Source organism: Hordeum vulgare, chromosome 7H, assembly GCF_904849725.1.
Source record: "Hordeum vulgare subsp. vulgare chromosome 7H, MorexV3_pseudomolecules_assembly, whole genome shotgun sequence".
In the NCBI taxonomy this organism is placed as follows: domain Eukaryota; kingdom Viridiplantae; phylum Streptophyta; class Magnoliopsida; order Poales; family Poaceae; genus Hordeum; species Hordeum vulgare.
In genome coordinates, this window is record NC_058524.1 from 593,650,456 (window position 1) to 593,656,081 (window position 5,626).

Below are 5,626 nucleotides of genomic sequence, written 5' to 3' on the forward strand. Positions count from 1 at the left end.
GCCTACAGATGGAAACAAAAAGCTCTGGCGTCGGCCATTCTTATCTCTCCTGTAACCTGCAAGCTCACGGATCCGTAATAGAGACAGCTGGCACCTGAGTCAGATCGCCGCTCTTGTGTCCGTATCTTTCCGTTTTTAAAACAACTCTTGCGCCCCTAGTTCCCCACCAAGTGTTGTTGACAGATATCAGATTGTCCGTACTGCTGAAATCTGCACGCACAATTTTTATATCGAAAACACTGATAGCTCATATAAAACTGACAAGAAATAATAGTCATGGTTACGTGATTCGCAATACGAATTCGCGATTCAGGTTTCACTACACAACTCTGATTCACGAATCGAACAAGGGGTTTGTGATCCTGGCGTTTTTGAATTCACAGACTCATGTATGCAGTGTGGACAGCTTTTTATATGACACTCATATATTATCTCCCCTAATAATAAAGCGCGGAGCGCTTCTGTTGTCCGTCGCGGCGTTTTTGCGAAAAAGTCCCTGTCGTTTTGGGTAATTAACCCAAATCAGCGTACCAGAGAAAGGAAAACCCAACTACACCTCCATCACCACCGATCCGATCTCGATCCCATCCCGCCGCCACCTCCTTCCACGTCCCGCGCGGGCCTTCTCGCCAGCGAGGCGAGGCTGTGGGGGCGTCCCTCCTCCTCCTCCTCCTCCTCCTTCGACCTTCAATCACCTCATCCCCACCGGCGACCCCGAGGATAAGAACCCGAGTCGCGCCTCGCTCAAAATCCCGACGAATCTCGGGCCGCATCGAGGAATCCCCGAGGGTATTCATCAAGAATCCAACCAAGAAACCCCCCGCCCGGCCCCGGTCGGTGGTCTCCGGCCATGGACACGGACCCGCTGCTCCCCACCACGGCACCGCAGCCGTTCCACCCGTTGCCAGAGCACGCGCCGGTCTCCAACTTCGACGTCGCGCCGCCCCCCTCCCCAGCCTCCTCCTACAAGGACCGCCTCATCTTCGGGCCCCACCACCCGCCGCCGCCGCCGCCGCCACCCCCCTCCCCCTTCCCCGCCGTCGGGGCACCACCACTACCGCCACATCTCCGTCGGCCACGCGGACCAGCCCTAGCCCACCACGCTCTCGCTCTGCAATCTCATCAGCGGCCGCACGAACCTCCACCGCTCCCGCACCGTGCCCGCCATGGCGTCGCTCAGCGTCGCCGTCCTCGCCGCCTCCGCCGAGGCCGACCACCACAACCCGCCACCGCCGCCGCGGAGGCCGGTCATCGTGCTGCGCGCCTTCCTCTTCTTGCTCGCCTACCTCGCCCTCGGCGTCACCTTCTACGCCGCCTTCGCGACCAACTTCACCTCCTCCAACGGGCCCACCCACCCCATCGTCGACGCCCTCTACTTCTGCATCGTGACGCTCTGCACAATCGGCTACGGGGACATCACCCCGGCCAGCCCTGTCGCCAAGCTCTTCGCCATATCCTTCGTCCTTATCGGCTTCGGCTTCGTCGACATCCTGCTCTCCGGCATGGTGTCCTATGTGCTCGACCTCTAGGAGCACCTCCTCATCACTGCAATCATGAACCCCCGCTCTGCACGCAAGCACAGGCACAACTACATCTTTGACATCAAGAAGGGCCGAATGCGCGTCCGCATGAAGGTCGCCCTCGCCCTTGGTGTGGTGGCCATCTGCGTCGGCGTTGGGGCCACCGTGCTCAGGAAGGTGGAGAGCATGGGCTGGCTTGATGTCGTTTACCTTGCAGTGATGTCGGTGACCATGGTTGGGTATGGCGATCACGCATTCAGGACACTGCATGGACGCCTTTTTGCCTCTCCATGGCTTCTTGTGTCCACGCTAGCCGTGGCACGGGCATTCCTCTACTTGGCGGAGATGAGGATCGACAAGAGGCACCGTGCAATGGCCAACTGGGTGCTGTCTAGAGACATGACCGTGTCAGAGTTTCTCGCTGCAGATATCGACAATAATGGCTATGTCACGTAAGTTATCGTAGCACTAAACCTTATTTTCATGCATGCATTGACCAATTCGTGTATCAAACTTTGTGTTGAATACCATTCACTAATTTGGCATGTACAACGATTTTGAAAGTACTATGTCCCTGCAGACTTAATTTGCACTTAAGCTATGATTATGTTATGTATCAATTAATAGTGCTAGCCACTATTTGTTCAAGCATTGAATAGCTAAAACTAACTCAAATGTATATGCTCTTTCAAAGGAACTAATGTGACTAAAGAATTTGATTGATGGCAAGGCATGCATTTCTTATGCACATTGGAATCAGATTCAGAATGTATGATGAATGGTTTCTTTTGTGCCCACGTTTAAAATATAGGAAGCAACTTCTCATTAGCCAATTTCTTTTGGGTGTGTTGTACCCAGGAAATTTTATGGTTCCATGTGTACTATTTGATTGTGTATATCCAAAGGTTTTTTTGGTGCTTACTCGAAAAATGCTTTATTTACTTTGATTAATCCGTTGGTAGCCAAAAAAAACTGTTTCTTCGTGCATAAATATATACTGTTCATTATTCGGACGAGATGAGTGCAACTGTCGTTTTGTATCGGTTTCCAAGGAGGATCATTTCTGTGTGCATGATCCATGACCTGGTAACCAATGTTTATATATTTAGTTTTTATAAAATCCATGACCTAGCATTGCTTAAAGTAGGAAGTGAGGTGCTGATGGTTACTAAGTATTATGTTATTATTTAACTATGATGCTCTGTTTATTTTTTCAAGTAGGAAGTGATGAATCGAACAGGGAGAAATGACACTTTATCTTCGACCATTCTTGACCCTGACCCATCCACGACTAGCGCCGTCACCATCCTCGCCTCCGGACATAGATTGGTATGCCCATTGTGATATGTGCAAAGAGATGTGATCAAGTGTACTTTTATTGTGTTTTGTTATAACTTTTAAACACGCACGGTATGCCATACATTCGTATGACCATTGTGATATGTGCAAAGAGATGTGATGTATCTTGATGTTCTTACTGAACCATTATTATTTTGGGCGCATAACGACTATATGTTACTATCATTTCTTTTATATCACTGTTTGCATCACCAGGTGTTTACGCTAAAACAAGTGGGTTGCTGCAAGCAATTTGGAAGACAAGGCCTCTGGACGGAGCTATCTATCCATGTATCTATATATAATATAGTTTACTACTATATCGTATAAAATCAGTGTAAATAAGTTAATTCACTACCACTATATCTTGGTGTGGTCATGCTATGATGTTAGCGGACATGAATGTTCAGTGATATATTGATTCAGGAAATTGGCATTTGGTTCGGCATGTAGTCACGGTCTATGCTCTTAGGAGATAAATGTTCTGTGATTTTTTTTTCAACTATTATTGTATTGGCATTATGAAGATTACCTTCAATGTGAAAAGTACTGAGCATGGAGCTATGTTCTTATTTATAGCTCTAACTGCATGTACCATATGGATAAAAAATAGCTGTCATTTCTAATGAAACGATAAGATTTCTTGATCTTCAGTAATGATGTGTACATAAATAGCATTGAACCTGATGTTGCCTTATGATAATATTATGGTGATGTTGAACTCCATAATGTCTTGCTTCTGCCACACGGGAATATTTCTCCTTCCTTTTATTTTGTTATATCTTGCTTGAGTAAGCAAGTTAAACCTGGATTTCTACTAACTTATCATTATCTACTTGACAAAATGTTGTGACCAGCATATAGCACAAAAAATAAAATAGTACCACATCTTCCCGTATATTTAATCAGATCGGTTTAAATATATCTGCGAGTAATCAAGGTAACAAACTGGCTAGAAGGTGCATGATGTTGCATACGTCTCGCGTGAAAGAAAATTGCAGGCTATAAAATGAATTGCCCCCTATTAAAGGGAGGATTGATACGAGAAATTATTACGGAATGTAAGGATAGAAGGAATTGTCAATGACGGTGCGGAGTTTAAGTAGATTTTGACGGGGGGCGTGAGAGGAGGGGAAGGGAGGCACGGGCTTTTCAAATACAAAAATCATGATCCAAAAATTGACTATCTAACCCGATGCAACGCACGGGCACTTTTACTAGTATATAAAATGTTCATATGAAATACAATATAACCATATTTTTAAAACTAAAACATATGTACGTACTCTATACCTAAATATTTGTAGTTGTGAAAAAATAGTCTAGTCCTTCCCAACTACAAGTATCTAGGTAGAGAAGGAGTATACATTATAGTAGCAATCTCTCTTTATGTCCCAAAATATGGCTTATGTGGCAACGATGATGGGGTGAGCAAGGTCGAAGGCTTGGCTGTGGTTGAGGTAGTCAACTCTTTTTCGACGTGTCTGCTGGATTGCCTCGGTCGTTTGTTGTTGTGAAGTCGAAGCTGTTGGAAATATGCCCTAGAGGAAATAATAAAATAGTTATTATTATATTTCTTGTTTCAAGATAATCGTTTATTATCCATGCTATAATTGTATTGAATGGAAACATAAATACATGTGTGGATATATAGACAAAACAATGTCCCTACTGAGCCTCTAGTTGACTAGCTCGTTGATCAAGGATGGTTAAGGTTTTCTAGACATAGATAAGTGTTGGCAGTTGATAACGAGATCATCTCATTAGGAGAATGATGTGATGGACAAGACCCAAACTATAAACGTAGCATGTGATCGTGTCATTTTATTGCTATTGTTTTCTGCATGTCGAGTATACATTCCTATGACCATGAAATCATGTAACTCACTGACACCGGAGGACTACCATGTGTTTATCAAACGTCGCAACGTTACTGGTGACTATAAAGGTGCTCTACAGGTATCTCTGAAGGTGTCCGTTGAGTTACCATGGATCAAGACTGAGATTTGTCACTCCGTGTGACGGAGAGGTATCTCGGGGGCCACTCGGTAATACAACATCACAAATAAGCCTTGCAAGCAATATGACTAAAGAGTTAGCCATGGGATCTTGTATTACGGAACGAGCAAAGAGACTTGCCGGTAACGAGATTGAAATAGGTATGTCGATACCGACGATCAAATCTCGGGCAAGTAACATACCGAAGGACAAAGGAAATGATATACGGGATTGTGTGAGTCCTTGACATAGAGGTTCAACAGATAAGATCTTCGTAGAATATGTAGGGTCCAATATGGACGTCCATGTCCCGCTATTGGATATTGACCGGAGACTGTCTCAGTCATGTCTACATAGTTCTCGAACCCGCAGGGTCTGCACACTTAAGGTTCGGTGACGTTTTTGGTATAGTTCAATTATTGATGTTGGTAACCGAATGTTGTTCGGAGTCCCGGATGAGATCCAAGACATCACGAGGGTCTCTGGTATGGTCCGGAAACTAAGATTTATATATAGGATTGTTGCATTTGGCTTCTGGAAAGATTTCAGACATTACTGGTAAAGTACCGGGAGTGACGAATGGGTTCCGAGGTTTCACCGGGAGGGGCCACCCACCCGGGAGAGGACCTAATAGGCCCATGGGTGGCGCACCAGACCTTAGTGGGCTGGTGAGGCCAGCCTAATAAATCTATTTCGGCTGAAAGTAAAATAAAGGAAAAAGAATAAAATAAAAAGGAAAGAGGTGGACAAGATGGGAAGGAGTCCTACAC

At 45.5% G+C, this 5,626-nt stretch overlaps 1 pseudogene; it reads left to right on the forward strand.

The window, feature by feature from the left end:
• Nucleotides 1–657: 657 nt before the first annotated feature.
• Nucleotides 658–1,976, forward strand: LOC123412153 (annotated as a pseudogene).
• Nucleotides 1,977–5,626: the final 3,650 nt, after the last annotated feature.